General features: G+C 41.6%; 1 protein-coding gene across 24 annotated transcripts in view; it reads right to left on the bottom strand.

Annotated features, from left to right (window-relative positions):
- The window catches only part of Slco1a5 (solute carrier organic anion transporter family, member 1A5), an 88,301-nt gene that overhangs the window by 47,936 nt on the left and 25,033 nt on the right, over positions 1-15,332 (bottom strand). For 5 of the 24 annotated variants that reach the window (XM_087659401.1, XM_087659403.1, NM_001439392.1 and 2 more), the window contains 2 exons: positions 12,359-12,461; positions 12,162-12,257 (listed from right to left, as the gene is read on the bottom strand). The exons of 2 other annotated variants lie outside the window; for them this stretch is intronic. The gene's annotated coding sequence lies outside the window, so the exon portion shown is untranslated. Of the gene's footprint in view, positions 1-12,161; positions 12,258-12,358; positions 12,546-15,332 lie in introns of those variants that run through there. 17 more of the 24 variants (XM_087659414.1, NM_001439393.1, XM_087659411.1 and 14 more) reach the window with 6 other exon arrangements.

Raw genomic sequence — 15,332 nt, forward strand, 5'->3', positions numbered from 1 at the left:
TAGCACTGACTGATCTTCCAGAGGACCTGAGTTCAATTACCAGCAACCACATGGTGACTCACAACCATCTGTCTAAAGCCCTCATCTGGTGTGTCTGAGAACAGCAACAGTATATTCATATACATAAAATAAATAAATCTTTAAAAAATTGAAAAAAATCAAACTTCATTTTTTAATTAAAATTTTACTCCAGTACCTCAAGTATATTGTTTTATGGTTCAGAAATCAGTATTTGGACACCGCCTGAACCTGAAGGAAACAGACCGGATAAACAGTTCTCTGCACCCAAATCCCGTGGGAGGGAGAGCTAAACCTTCAGAGAGGCAGACAAGCCTGGGAAACCAGAAGAGACTGCTCTCTGCACACATATCTCGGACACCAGAGAAAAAACCAAAGACCATCTGGAACCCTGGTGCACTGAACCTCCCGGAAACGGCGGCACAGGTCTTCCTGGTTGCTGCCGCTGCAGAGAGCCCCTGGGCAGCACCCCACTAGCGAACTTGAGCCTCGGGACCACAGGTAAGACCAACTTTTCTGCTGCAAGAAAGCTGCCTGGTGAGCTTGGGACACACGGAAGCAGAATTCCTCTAGGACCGGGCACTTTCTGTGTTTACCCGAAGTCCCACACCCACGGATCCCGGCCCGCAGCAGCTCTCTGCTCCCAGACCCCGTGAGAGAAAGAGACCTCACCGCCTGGTCAGGTGGGCACTCCTGAGGCTGCAGAGCAGAAGAGACCACCAACACTGCTCACCCCTGCCCACATACCTGGCCCAAGAGGAAACTGTATAAGGCCTCTGGGCTCCCGTGGGGGAGGGCCCAGGAGCGGCAGGAACCCTGCCTGAGACACCCCCGGAAGCTGAAGGAAACAGACCGGATAAACAGTTCTCTGCACCCAAATCCCGTGGGAGGGAGAGCTAAACCCTCAGAGAGGCAGACACGCCTGGGAAACCAGAAGAGACTGCTCTCTGCACACACATCTCGGACGCCAGAGGAAAAAGCCAAAGACCATCTGGAACCCTGGTGCACTGAAGCTCCCGGAAGGGGCGGCACAGGTCTTCCTGGTTGCTGCCGCTGCAGAGAGCCCCTGGGCAGCACCCCACGAGCAAACTTGAGCCTCGGGACCACAGGTAAGACCAACTTTTCTGCTGCAAGAAAGCTGCCTGGTGAACTCAAGACACAGGCCCACAGGAACAGCTGAAGACCTGTAGAGAGGAAAAACTACACGCCCGAAAGAAGAACACACTGTCCCCATAACTGACTGAAAGAGAGGAAAACAGGTGTACAGCACTCCTGACACACAGGCTTATAGGACAGTCTAGCCACAGTCAGAAATAGCAGAACAAAGTAACACTAGAGATAATCTGATGGCGAGAGGCAAGCACAGGAACCCAAGCAACAGAAACCAGGACTACATGGCATCATCGGAGCCCAATTCTCCCATCAAAACAAACATGGAATATCCAAACACACCAGAAAAGCAAGATCTAGTTTCAAAATCATTTTTGATCATGATGCTGGAGGACTTCAAGAAAGACGTGAAGAACTCCCTTAGAGAACAAGTAGAAGCCTACAGAGAGGAATCGCAAAAATGCCTGAAAGAATTCCAGGAAAACATAAATAAACAAGTAGAAGCCCATAGAGAGGAGACACAAAAATCCCTGAAAGAATTCCAGGAAAACATAAATAAACAAGTAGAAGCCCATAGAGAGGAGACACAAAAATCCCTGAAAGAATTCCAGGAAAACACAATCAAACAGTTGAAGGAATTAAAAATGGAAATAGAAGCAATCAAGAAAGAACACATGGAAACAACCCTGGATATAGAAAACCAAAAGAAGAGACAAGGAGCTGTAGATACAAGCTTCACCAACAGAATACAAGAGATGGAAGAGAGAATCTCAGGAGCAGAAGATTCCATAGAAATCATTGACTCCACTGTCAAAGATAATGTAAAGCGGAAAAAGCTACTGGTCCAAAACATACAGGAAATCCAGGACTCAATGAGAAGATCAAACCTAAGGATAATAGGTATAGAAGAGAGTGAAGACTCCCAGCTCAAAGGACCAGTAAATATCTTCAACAAAATCATAGAAGAAAACTTCCCTAACCTAAAAAAAGAGATACCCATAGGCATACAAGAAGCCTACAGAACTCCAAATAGATTGGACCAGAAAAGAAACACCTCCCGTCACATAATTGTCAAAACACCAAACGCACAAAATAAAGAAAGAATATTAAAAGCAGTAAGGGAAAAAGGTCAAGTAACATATAAAGGCAGACCTATCAGAATCACACCAGACTTCTCACCAGAAACTATGAAGGCCAGAAGATCCTGGACTGATGTCATACAGACCCTAAGAGAACACAAATGCCAGCCCAGGTTACTGTATCCAGCAAAACTCTCAATTGACATTGATGGAGAAACCAAGATATTCCATGACAAAACCAAATTTACACAATATCTTTCTACAAATCCAGCACTACAAAGGATAATAAATGGTAAAGCCCAACATAAGGAGGCAAGCTATACCCTAGAAGAAGCAAGAAACTAATCGTCTTGGCAACAAAACAAAGAGAATGAAAGCACACAAACATAACCTCACATCCAAATATGAATATAAAGGGAAGCAATAATCACTATTCCTTAACATCTCTCAATATCAATGGCCTCAACTCCCCAATAAAAAGACATAGATTAACAAACTGGATACGCAACGAGGACCCTGCATTCTGCTGCCTACAGGAAACACACCTCAGAGACAAAGACAGACACTACCTCAGAGTGAAAGGCTGGAAAACAACTTTCCAAGCAAATGGTCAGAAGAAGCAAGCTGGAGTAGCCATTCTAATATCAAATAAAATCAATTTCCAACTAAAAGTCATCAAAAAAGATAAGGAAGGACACTTCATATTCATCAAAGGAAAAATCCACCAAGATGAACTCGCAATCCTAAATATCTATGCCCCAAATGCAAGGGCACCTACATACGTAAAAGAAACCTTACTAAAGCTCAAAACACACATTGCACCTCACACAGTAATAGTGGGAGATTTCAACACCCCACTCTCATCAATGGACAGATCATGGAAACAGAAATTAAACAGTGATGTCGACAGACTAAGAGAAGTCATGAGCCAAATGGACTTAACGGATATTTATAGAACATTCTATCCTAAAGCAAAAGGATATACCTTCTTCTCAGCTCCTCATGGTACTTTCTCCAAAATTGACCATATAATTGGTCAAAAAACGGGCCTCAACAGGTACAGAAAGATAGAAATAATCCCATGCGTGCTATCGGACCACCACGGCCTAAAACTGGTCTTCAATAACAATAAGGGAAGAATGCCCACATATACGTGGAAATTGAACAATGCTCTACTCAATGATAACCTGGTCAAGGAAGAAATAAAGAAAGAAATTAAAAACTTTTTAGAATCTAATGAAAATGAAGGTACAACATACCCAAACTTATGGGACACAATGAAAGCTGTGCTAAGAGGAAAACTCATAGCGCTGAGTGCCTGCAAAAAGAAACAGGAAAGAGCATATGTCAGCAGCTTGACAGCACACCTAAAAGCTCTAGAACAAAAAGAAGCAAATACACCCAGGAGGAGTAGAAGGCAGGAAATAATCAAATTCAGAGCTGAAATCAACCAAGTAGAAACAAAAATAACCATAGAAAGAATCAACAGAACCAAAAGTTGGTTCTTTGAGAAAATCAACAAGATAGATAAACCCTTAGCCAGACTAACGAGAGGACCCAGAGAGTGTGTCCAAATTAACAAAATCAGAAATGAAAAGGGAGACATAACTACAGATTCAGAGGAAATTCAAAAAATCATCAGATCTTACTATAAAAACCTATATTCAACAAAACTTGAAAATCTTCAGGAAATGGACAATTTCCTAGACAGATACCAGGTATCGAAGTTAAATCAGGAACAGATAAACCAGTTAAACAACCCCATAACTCCTAAGGAAATAGAAGCAGTCATTAAAGGTCTCCCAACTAAAAAGAGCCCACGTCCAGACGGGTTTAGTGCAGAATTCTATCAAACCTTCATAGAAGACCTCATACCAATATTATCCAAACTATTCCACAAAATTGAAACAGATGGAGCACTACCGAATTCCTTCTACGAAGCCACAATTACTCTTATACCTAAACCACACAAAGACACAACAAAGAAAGAGAACTTCAGACCAATTTCCCTTATGAATATCGACGCAAAAATACTCAACAAAATTCTGGCAAACCGAATTCAAGAGCACATCAAAACAATCATCCACCATGATCAAGTAGGCTTCATCCCAGGCATGCAGGGATGGTTTAATATACGGAAAACCATCAACGTGATCCATTATATAAACAAACTGAAAGAACAGAACCACATGATCATTTCCTTAGATGCTGAGAAAGCATTTGACAAAATTCAACACCCCTTCATGATAAAAGTCCTGGAAAGAATAGGAATTCAAGGCCCATACCTAAACATAGTAAAAGCCATATACAGCAAACCAGTTGCTAACATTAAACTAAATGGAGAGAAACTTGAAGCAATCCCACTAAAATCAGGGACTAGACAAGGCTGCCCACTCTCTCCCTACTTATTCAATATAGTTCTTGAAGTTCTAGCCAGAGCAATCAGACAACAAAAGGAGATCAAGGGGATACAGATTGGAAAAGAAGAGGTCAAAATATCACTATTTGCAGATGACATGATAGTATATTTAAGTGATCCCAAAAGTTCCACCAGAGAACTACTAAAGCTGATAAACAACTTCAGCAAAGTGGCTGGGTATAAAATTAACTCAAATAAATCAGTTGCCTTCCTCTATACAAAAGAGAAACAAGCCGAGAAAGAAATTAGGGAAACGACACCCTTCATAATAGACCCAAATAATATAAAGTACCTCGGTTTGACTTTAACCAAGCAAGTAAAAGATCTGTACAATAAGAACTTCAAGACACTGAGGAAAGAAATTGAAGAAGACCTCAGAAGATGGAAAGATCTCCCATGCTCATGGATTGGCAGGATTAATATAGTAAAAATGGCCATTTTACCAAAAGCAATCTACAGATTCAATGCAATCCCCATCAAAATACCAATCCAATTCTTCAAAGAGTTAGACAGAACAATTTGCAAATTCATCTGGAATAACAAAAAACCCAGGATAGCTAAAGCTATCCTCAACAATAAAAGGACTTCAGGGGGAATCACTATCCCTGAACTCAAGCAGTATTACAGAGCAATAGTGATAAAAACTGCATGGTATTGGTACAGAGACAGACAGATAGACCAATGGAATAGAATTGAAGACCCAGAAATGAACCCACACACCTATGGTCACTTGATTTTTGACAAAGGAGCCAAAACCATCCAATGGAAAAAAGATAGCATTTTCAGCAAATGGTGCTGGTTCAACTGGAGGGCAACATGTAGAAGAATGCAGATCGATCCATCCTTATCACCCTGTACAAAGCTTAAGTCCAAGTGGATCAAGGACCTCCACATCAAACCAGACACACTCAAACTAATAGAAGAAAAACTAGGGAAGCATCTGGAACACATGGGCACTGGAAAAAATTTCCTGAACAAAACACCAATGGCTTATGCTCTAAGATCAAGAATCGACAAATGGGATCTCATAAAACTGCAAAGCTTCTATAAGGCAAAGGACACTGTGGTTAGGACAAAACGGCAACCAACAGATTGGGAAAAGATCTTTACCAATCCTACAACAGATAGAGGCCTTATATCCAAAATATACAAAGAACTCAAGAAGTTAGACCGCAGGGAAACAAATAACCCTATTAAAAATGGGGTTCAGAGCTAAACAAAGAATTCACAGCTGAGGAATGCCGAATGGCTGAGAAATACCTAAAGAAATGTTCAACATCTTTAGTCATAAGGGAAATGAAAATCAAAACAACCCTGAGATTTCACCTCACACCAGTGAGAATGGCTAAGATCAAAAACTCAGGTGACAGCAGATGCTGGCGAGGATGTGGAGAAAGAGGAACACTCCTCCATTGTTGGTGGGATTGCAGACTGGTAAAACCATTCTGGAAATCAGTCTGGAAATCAGTTCCTCAGAAAATTGGACATTGAACTGCCTGAGGATCCAGCTATACCTCTCTTGGGCATATACCCAAAAGATGCCTCAACATATAAAAGAGACACGTGCTCCAGTATGTTCATCGCAGCCTTATTTATAATAGCCAGAAACTGGAAAGAACCCAGATACCCTTCAACAGAGGAATGGATACAGAAAATGTGGTACATCTACACAATGGAATATTACTCAGCTATCAAAAACAACGAGTTTATGAAATTCGTAGGCAAATGGTTGGAACTGGAAAATATCATCCTGAGTGAGCTAACCCAATCACAGAAAGACATACATGGTATGCACTCATTGATAAGTGGCTATAGCCCAAATGCTTGAATTACCCTAGATCCCTAGAACAAACGAAACTCAAGACAGATGATCAAAATGTGAATGCTTCACTCCTTCTTTAAATGAGGAAAAAGAATACCCTTGGCAGGGAAGGGAGAGGCAAAGATTAAAACAGAGACTGAAGGAACACCCATTCAGAGCCTGCCCCACATGTGGCCCATACATATAGAGCCACCCAATTAGGCAAGATGGATGAAGCAAAGAAGTGCAGACCGACAGGAGCCGGATGTAGATTGCTCCTGAGAGACACAGCCAGAATACAGCAAATACAGAGGCGAATGCCAGCAGCAAACCACTGAACTGAGAATAGGACCCCCGTTGAAGGAATCAAAGAAAGAACAGGAAGAGCTTGAAGGGGCTCGAGACCCCATATGTACAACAATGCCAAGCAACCAGAGCTTCCAGGGACTAAGCCACTACCTAAAGACTATACATGGACTGACCCTGGACTCTGACCTCATAGATAGCAATGAATATCCTAGTAAGAGCACCAGTGGAAGGGGAAGCCCTTGGTCCTGCTAAGACTGAACCCCCAGTGAACTAGACTATGGGGGGAGGGCGGCAATGGGGGGAGGGTTGGGAGGTGAACACCCATAAGGAAGGGGAGGGGGGAGGGGGATGTTTGCCCGGAAACCGGGAAAGGGAATAACACTTGAAATGTATATAAGAAATACTCAAGTTAATAAAAAAAAAAAGAAATCAGTATTTGGGAAAAATTACAAAGGAAAGTATATATATTTCTGGGCATTTCAGACTTAGATAAATATCTGCAAATAAAGTTTAAAAACCGCTCTTGTTATCTCTTCAATTTTAAAGAAAATGAACATTATAAAAGTTGATTGATCATTTATAAAAAGTCTTTGAAATATTATGAAACCAGTGTCTTCTGAATTTAACAATCTAACATATACAGTGAATGCCAACCTTCAACTTGCTACCTTTGAATTTATTTAACAAGTCATTTTCACACACAATATTAGTTGACCACAAAAGTGCATATCTCTCATTAAATAACATCATATTTAAGAAAGAAGACATTTGTTTGTAGTAATTATTGCCAGGTATCACCATCTCCCCATTATCCTAAGCAAAGCATATTAGGTGGGGTCATCTATTTAAAAACAATCATTTTAGAAGTTAGTAGAAAAAAAATATCAGTAACAGCAAACTTTGGGGGTCAAGCTATGTAAGGAGAAAGAGCAAAGGTCTTAAAAAAAAAAAAAGAACCCACAGGCTGCTGCCTCACGGGCTCTAATAAGCGACATATGGAATAAAATAGTGAGAGGGGAGAGAGGAGGGCGGTCAGATTCTGACATAAGTGTTCCACAGTCAGGTGTATCCAGTGTGTGGCGGGACATCGCACAGCTGATCATCAACACAGAAGGTGACCTTGGCACGCCAGTGCAGGAAGGCAGGCCACTGGATCAGAAGAGGAGAACTTTAGTTGTCCTGCTGCAGCTCAGTTCTGTAGGCTCAATCGTTTTGATTATTAAAAATCAAGTTACTGTTGGTGTGGGCACATACATGGTTCCTGTGCGTGGGTGCAAGCAATGGTGTGCTACGGCACATTTGTGGGGGTCACAAGTCTGATCTCTCTTTCCACTGGGTGAGGTTTGGAAGCAGGATTCGGGTCGTCAGGTTTAGTGACAAGTGCCTTTACCAACTGAATCATCTTACTAACTACAAACCTTTTCATCCCATACCATCCTTACATCCCTGGCTCACATGATTGACAGCTCCTCTCATGTCTCCTTAAAATGTCTGCAAAACTAATTATTCCCAGTCCTGTGATGATTTCTTCCTGCTCTGAGAACTAACCACAAATAGCACTTATGATTTCCTATCCACAGCAGCCATGACAAGGTCCTGTATACAGCAGGTGATTGCTAAATGTTCATCTCTTTTGTCTGAAGTCATATACACAACCGAACAACTATACTCCATTTTTTTTTTGGTTAAGAAACTTCTGCTTCTCAATTTTGACATCTTACAAACTTCGAACTACTTCAGGAGCAGCTTGGAAATAAAAGTGGACAGCCCTCAAGCAGGGACTGCCTCCCACTGGAAACGCCAGTGCACACCACTGCCTCCCACTCACTGCAGAAAACAGAGAAGTACCTATTTATTTCTCATTTCAGGGAGGAACAAGAGGTTCACGGAGGTGAGATTCCACAGAGAATTAAGGTGACAGTAAGCCAGCGTGACGGAACTAATTCCAGTTAGTGTTGGAGGTTGAATTTCATATCTTGTATTACTTTTATAAATACGTCTAAGAGAGTGACTAAGAATAAAAAACAACCAGACTCTTACTGTTGGGTATCTTGGCAATTTTCCGTAACAATGACCCATACAGCATGAGGGGTTTGAGTTCAAATGTGCTTAGAATGAATGAAGGACATTCCTTTTAGTATCATTGAACTTCTCGGATCTCTCTGTGATGACCACAGTTGTAGAGTGCAGGGTGCGTCAAAGGTGAGCACACTCGCAGACACAGAAGGTGCAGAGAATGTTCCCTCAGGTTCTACAAGGGCAGCTGAATTCTCTTTGCTGGATCTGAGCAATTCCATTGAATAATGGATTTTTATTATCATAATAGAAGGCCATGAACCTTATTATTAGATGCACCTGTTTATCTACACCTCTAATGAAGCCTCATTACCATTCCAGAAGCTTCTACTTCTGTTATGTTTGAAGCATAACACCAGAAATGTGATTTCCAAACACTGGGGTCAAATGCAGCTGCCGTATACTGTTCCACTCTGTGTGAATACCAAGTACTTGACAGTGAGTGACTTCGTCCTCCGAACTCAGGATGTCCATGTGGTGTTTGTATTAATGTCTTTTCTTCATTTTTTAATTTCTGTGCCTGGGTGCATGTGCGCGCGCGCGTGTGTGTGTGTGTGTGTGTGTGTGTGTGTGTGTGTGTGTGTGTTTGTGTGTTTGTGTGTAACTGAGTGCATCTGTGTATATGAGTATGTATGTACGTATGAAGGCCGTGTGTATACTCTACGCACTAAGATATTGCCCCAGTCTCCCATCTTAGAGCTCCCTACAGAAGGGGTTCATGTGCTATATTGAAAAACACATCATCAGAGCTGCCTACCCTCTGGAAAATAATGTCTCTGTTTGCTAGAAGACCATTTCCAAAGGGTAGCCAGCCTGCAGAGCTACACTGTGGATAATGGAGGAACGAATGCCTCTGACACCATCCAGTTTGTAACTACCACACCTTTACGATTCTTTAATACATTTGTAACTTTGAGGCATTTCTACTCAGGTGACCTGAGTGATGATTTTCTCTACTGTTAACATGATGAACAGGTATTTGGTAGATTTGAACCCCTCTGAGATCATCTGTTTTGAGCATGTCCTATCATGAAAGCATGATGTGATTGTGAGTACTGTTGATTACTTTCGTGATTTTAAGCTTTTCCTCGTGTTTGATTACAACACATTCAATCATCCGAAGCAACAGCCTCAAAACCAGACCCACATGCCCCTGCCTTGAATGACCTCAGAGGCTCAACGTTGAGAGTACAATGTTAAACAGCAGACTCAGAGCACCCACCTCTTTGGACAGGCAAGCTTTCTGCAGGGCTCACATAGGTCAAAGGGGATTGACAGCATTGGTCCAATCACATCCTCCTTTAGTAACCATGGAAACACAATACTGTAGTAGTCCATGCACACACAGACCTGCTACAGCGCCTCAACACAGACCTTGAAAGCTGAAATTCCCATTGTTTTCAGCAGGTGCATACGGTCACTAACTGCTTGATCACTTCTCTGCCTGTTTACAGAGGACACCCCACCACAAATGACTTCATCAACACAGACTTTTAATAAAGAGATCTATTTAAGCCATTTCTTGAGGCATCAGTGTTGGTTTGTAAATTTTTATGTTGATATAACCAAAACACTTGCCATTAAAGTTTTAGATTTAACACTGATCAATACGAAGTACATGATATACTATTTATATTCCAGTTATTGCCCTTTGTACTAATAATTCTCTTAATTTTTGGAAAACAATTAATTACACTTATTTATTGGGAGGTTTGTGTGTGCATGCATGTGTGTGTGTGCATGTGTGTGTGTGTGTGTGTGTGTGTGTTTTCTCAGGATTTGATTCGGGTCCTCATGGCTGGTAGCAAGTGACGATTGCCCAGCAAGCCCAGCCTCTTTATAGGTTTGTTAATATTTTCCCAAGACCCAATCCACTCTCCACGTCCTGTCTATGTGAGTATCCGTCCTTTCTTTGGATAAGAAGCAATGACTCAACCTTTTCTAGGGAAGAGGGAGATTCCTGACCATTTATAGAGAGTATCATGGGGCTGAAGGGATGTTTCATTGGTTAAGAGCACTTGTTGCTCTTCCCAGAACACATCGGGTGGTTCTGTACCACCTCTAGCTCAAGCTACAGGAGAGCCAACACCTTCTTCCAGCCTCCACAGTCATGAGCACACTTGTAACAGACACAAAGACATACATCCTTAGATTTTTAATTAAAATATTTTAAGAATGTCAGCTTTTCAAAATTCCTGTCTCTATAGATAGATAGATAGATAGATAGATAGATAGATAGATAGATAGATGATAGATAGATAGATAGATAGATAGATAGATAGATAGATAGATAGATAGATAGATGTATATATATTCCCATGAAAAGGGGGAAATATCACACAGTTTGAGTGGAAATACTATACTATTTGAATGATTCTATGTCTTCCCAAAGTGCGAAGACACCCTTTTGTTTCAGAATTAGAAAGGTGAGCTTTGACTATGTAGTCCATGTGGACCTTCCAATTCCATCAGTATCAATATACTAATTCCCCATTTGTTTCTTAGGATGTTTGTATGGAGTTCTATCAATCATACCGTCTCTTATCTATCCTTAATTACTTTTAGCTTCCAGTGAAAATTTAAAACTCACTTCGTTGTATTAAATGCACTAGAGGGATTCTGCTCTAGAATAGGGCTTCCCTTCTCTCCCAATATAGACTAATTTAATACAGCATGGACTTACATATTTTATCCTACTCAGTGGGTTACAGTCTACTTCCCTGATCATTGCAGTAGTTATTTTTCCCATTTCTGAGACAAAATATCTGACAGAAGCAATATGAGGCAGAAATTACTTGGGTCACACCTTGAGGGTGTAATCCACCATGGCGGGGAGGTGGTAGGAAGACTGAGAGGTGGCTGTCTCAATGCACCCACTGTCAAGAAGCAAAGAAATGGATGTTCATTCTCAGCTCCCTTTCTTCTTTTCACTCAGTCTGGAAAACCCTAGTCCCTAGGATGGTGCCACCCATGCCCTTCCCACGTCTGTTAAACTTTCAGGACTTGTCCCATAGATACCTGGGACATGGCATGAATTCATGTTGAGAATTTCCCTTGATTATTCTCCACCTTGTTAATTGAGGCAGATTCTCGCATGTGAACCCGACCACTAGTCTAGCTAGCCAGCTCACCAAGGGAATCCTCTATCTCCAGGGATTATCTGACACCATACCTGTCCTATTTTTACACGGTTCTGAAAATTCACACTCCAGTCTGCATGGTTGCTTTGCAAGCACTTTATCTACTGAGTTGTGTCCTCAGCTCACAGGTAGTAATTATTTAAAATGACAAGGCCAGTGGAAATCCAAACATCGTGGGACTCTTAATTAAAGGGTCAGAGAGAACTCACTGAAGTAGAAAACCCCGGCCGTGCCGGTGACTCAGTGGTGCTTTCACAAGGTGTGAGGGCTTTTCAGGCAAAACAAAGGTTTTCCAAACAGGCCTTCTGGAAAATTTGGAAACATTTTATAGTTAGCATTTGGCAAGCGTGTGTCCTCACATGACACCCTAAGTTAGGAACAGGAAGAGAATAAGATTGGTACTTACCTGACTTGCTCTTGCTCTATTCTGTTCTGTGGTACGGTCAGTAGAATGAAGCTGCCCACATTCGGGATGTGTCTTCACTCATTTGTCGGCTGCAGAAACTCACCTAGGTAGAGCCACACTTGACTGTCTTACAGGTAAACAAACATTCGTTATAATCTGAACACCATGAGGCCATGCTCTAGTTTCATATTCTGGGTTTCATGAGTCAATAGTTTCTGTAAACCTACCAGGAAGTAGGCTTGCGGCCTCTCACTTGGGACATTAGTTAGAGTTGGTGAAACCACAAATACTTCCTTTCTGCAAGTCTATTGAGGATACATTATCATATATAAAGAAATTAGTCAACAAAGATCAACGAATACCCAAAAATAAGGCAGATGGATCCACACCGATGGAAGTGAGGAGGATGAACGCAAATGAAAATAACAACAGAATTCCTTGGAATCATTAAAACCAGTTGTTTCTGGCAAGGGAGCTATCACCATTCTGCAATTATGAGACTGCACAGAATTAACGTCAGGACACTGAACAGTTAAAGCGTCATCTCCAGTTCATCAAGAAATTGTAAAGCAACTCCCTAAAGGGCATTATTTTTTAAGACTTTCTTTTTACTGTTTTTAATTATGCGTAAATGTGTGTATTTGCACGAGGGTGTATGCATGTTAGTACAAGTGCCCACAGATGCTAGACATGTCAAATCGGCTGGAGCTGGAGTTACACGAAGTCGTGAGCCTCCCAATATGGGTGCTGGGTACTGAATCCTCTGGGAGATTAAGTGTGCTTAATCACTGGAGCATTTTCTCCCGCCTGAAAGACGTTGTTGTGTAACACACATAGACACGTGTTGAAATATAAACTATGACCTTTCTGAGTTCATCCAGTCTTCAGGTTGTCATCACCTTGGCTGTGTCTTAGGCAGACATGGCAATAATTGACTATGGCCAAGGGCTTCATTTCCTCCTGAGTCTTTTTTGCAAAAGACTTAATTGTGACTCATCAGTATGGGTTAATTAAATGACACTTTACATTTATTAATAACCAGGCCATAATTATGGATTCATGGAAATTCATCTGCTTTCAATTTCATCTCCACAAGAGCTGAAAGGGTTCGACGTCATAGGAAATAGATGACGTTTACTCAGATTCCTTTTCGACAACCCCATTGGACTTTCCAGCATGCTGCTTTCTTTCCTCTGGGTGACAATGTCCATCTACCTGATGCAATTTTAAGGAAAACAACTCCAAAACACCAATTTTGGGTGGTTCTTTTTCTGTGCTTTTCTGTAAGGAAGCACTGAGCGCTTCCTATCAAACATGTACTTTAGGATGTGAAGAAGATCTGGCAATGAAATCTGTCGATCATCAATCATCAGTATTAAACCAGCAAATCTGGCTGGGCGGGTAGGTGTCTTTCAATTAATTCAGTGCAGGAACCCCTGCCTGGGAATAGTGATCTGTACAGTGAATGGGGTCTTAACAATATCAATTAACAACAACAACAGAATCCACATAGACATACACAACCCCACATACAAGCCAGCCCAATGGAAACTATTTCTCTTCCCTCAGCTGATTCTATATTGTGTCAGGTCGACAACTAAAGCTTAACTATGACACTAGCATAAGCTATATAGGTGAGTTACAGGTCATTCTCTATACATAGGAAGACCCTGTCACAGAGAGAGGGGGGGGAGAAGAGAAGAGAAGAGAAGAGAAGAGAAGAGAGGAGAGGAGAGGAGAAGAGAAGAGAAGAGAAGAGAAGAGAAGAGAAGAGAAGAGAAGAGAAGAGAAGAGAAGAGAAAGGTCAAATGCAAAGGAGTAACATCCTTGGATTCTGATAAAATTAATGCTGAAGAGTTAGAATTGGTTCCTCCATGAATGACCCATGTATTTTCAAACTTTAGGTAAGTTTCACTCACCAAATGACTGATGGACTGAATATTATATGCATTGACTTTGAGTAACATCTGTAAAACTGAAAGAAATACACACAGCTCACCACCCCCCATAAATCCCTAATGGATCAGAGAATCTTGGACGCCTGAGACAAAGTGCCCCTCCACTTGAACCATTTGCCTGAAGCCTTCTGCACAATCTGTACCCTACCCGCCAGCAAGATCGCCTCATTAGTAACTCCTTACTAATGCACTGCTACCACAACCTTGTTAGTTTTCTGTTTCTTCCAAGCAGATACATATCTTAATAGTGGTTCTATTTCAGTATTTCTCTCTCTTTTTTTTAATTAAAAGTACCTGTTCATATCTGTTTAGAATTTTGGCACACTCAATGCCAAAGAGGTAAGTATATTAAGTCTAAAGAACCTTTTGGAACAGTTCATGAAATGTTATAATGTCATACTGAGATGAGTACCACAGAAAACAATTTAAATAAGAGAAATAAAATGAACAAGTTAATCACAGACTCATTCCATGCAAGATTTAGCCCCTGTACGCAGGACAATCTCCCTACTCCATACCCATATAAAGCTAACAATACTGTTTATTTCTGGAATGTTCACAGGGGAAAGTACTCCCCACAGTTCCCCAAGCTCTGACCAGTAGAGAGCTTCTCCTTCGGGCTGATGGGCTGCACTGGCTTCCCAAGTTGTCTGACTCCAGCTGGAATGGTCACTTGAGCATCCCTGTCTGCATGAGATCCTAGGCTGAAATGCCTTCAGGATGATTTCATCAGCACTCCCTCCACTGCTGCCTGCTGACGCCTCTACACTGGCTAGACCTAAAGCTCCATCAAGCAGGAACTGAGTTCTCCTCACCTCCAAGTCACCTCCCTAACTCTTATTCAGTTCAGTGTCAGGAACAAAAGAGATGCTGAGGGCTTGGGCTATCCCTCAGTGGTGGAGGGAGCCTAGTGTGCAGGGAGCCTGGGGTTCAAGCCCAGAATGGGAAGGCTCAAGTCTATGTATTTAAAATGTGGGTTTTCCAACTCTGATGAAATTTATAGCCCAAAACACATC

This window comes from Rattus norvegicus, chromosome 4, assembly GCF_021556685.1.
Source record: "Rattus norvegicus strain SHRSP/BbbUtx chromosome 4, alternate assembly SHRSP_T2T, whole genome shotgun sequence".
Classification (NCBI taxonomy): domain Eukaryota; kingdom Metazoa; phylum Chordata; class Mammalia; order Rodentia; family Muridae; genus Rattus; species Rattus norvegicus.